The sequence below is a fragment of the Hippopotamus amphibius genome, chromosome X, assembly GCF_030028045.1.
Source record: "Hippopotamus amphibius kiboko isolate mHipAmp2 chromosome X, mHipAmp2.hap2, whole genome shotgun sequence".
Lineage (NCBI taxonomy): Eukaryota > Metazoa > Chordata > Mammalia > Artiodactyla > Hippopotamidae > Hippopotamus > Hippopotamus amphibius.
In genome coordinates, this window is record NC_080203.1 from 37,252,968 (window position 1) to 37,254,461 (window position 1,494).

Below are 1,494 nucleotides of genomic sequence, written 5' to 3' on the forward strand. Positions count from 1 at the left end.
CCCTCTCTCCATGAAGTTTCAGAGCTTCTCAATAAGATCCATCCACCAAGGTAGGTGGATTCTTACAAGGTGACTCTGGGCTCCAAGAACATATGCTCTAAGAGATGAAGATGGAGGCTGCAAGGCTTTTTATTGCTTACCCTTGGAAGTCAGGCAGTATCGCATCCAACACAATTTATTGGTGACACATGGGTCACTGTGGGTGGAAACACACAAGTATGTATCAATAAAAACCCGGGAGGTGTGATTTATTGGAGGCCAGCACAGAGTCTGGTTACCACCCAGTCTAAGTGGTTTGGGAAATTGAGAGGATGCAATTTTCAGCTAGAATGGATATCATGCACAAAGACAAAGAGGCATATAAGGCTAAATCCTGAGAAACAGCAGGCTGCCACCATTACCAGCTCAGCCGTGCGTGAGGAGGAGAGACCTGGGCCACGCCCCATTGCTTCGCCTTCCTCCCACCTGTTCCCACATAGATAACCTTAAAACCAGAAATGTGCGCTCCTTTCAACAGCCTGTCAAACATGGTGAACTATGAAGTTCTAGGCATGCAGAGACATCCTTCAGCCTCTTAAGGACCTAAGGCATATCAGAAACTAGCACTGAAGTGCCATCCAGATAAAAATCCTGAGAATAAAGAATAAGCAGAGAGAAAATTCAAACAAATAGCTGAGGCTTATGAGGTGTTATCAGTTGCTTAGAAACGAGACATTTATGACAAATATGGCAAGGAAGGGTTAAATGGTGGTGGAGGTAGAAGTCCCCTTCAGTTTGGCTTCATACTCTATAACCCAGATGACGTCTTCAGAGACTGATTGGTGGAAGAGGTCTATTTCACTGGACTTCAAATACCCATTTGAGGCCTTTTTTTGGAATCTAGGAGGCAGAAGTTGAGGCACGGAGTCTTTTTCTCTGCCTTCAGTGGCTTTCCATATTTTGGAGGGGGGTGTTCTTTCGATACAGGATTTACTTCTTTCAGCTCCCTAAATCACGGGGGCCTCACTTCATTCTCTTCCACATCACGTGGCACTAGTGCCATGGGCAACTTCAAATCTATATCAACTTCTAAATTTGTTAATGGCAGAAAAATCACTACAAAGAGAATTGTTGAGAATGGCCAAGAAAGAGTAGATGTTGAAGATGACTAGCTAAAGTCCTTAAGACTGAATGGTAAAGAGCAGCTGCTATGCTTGGGTAACAAGTAATTCAATGCATATACTTAACAGAAATGTTAACTATAACAATCTCCATCTGAAGATCGACAGGAACGCTTTCTAAGATGTCAAATGAACTCAACTTTCAGTATAACTGTACCTAAAGTATTTGTAAACAGCTCATCTAAACAACTGTTGGTCATAAACTTTAAGTTTATTGTTGGGACCACATAATAGAACCAGTTTTTGGTCTTTAAAATTGTTGTAAATCTCTGCATGCACTTTGCTTTTCAATTAAATGTAATTCAGGGTTGCTGTGGCTCTCTCCTATACTAAC

General features: G+C 42.0%; 1 pseudogene; it reads left to right on the forward strand.

The window, feature by feature from the left end:
* The first annotated feature begins 527 nt into the window (after positions 1 to 527).
* LOC130842360 (dnaJ homolog subfamily B member 6-like) lies at positions 528 to 1,208 on the forward strand (annotated as a pseudogene).
* Positions 1,209 to 1,494: the final 286 nt, after the last annotated feature.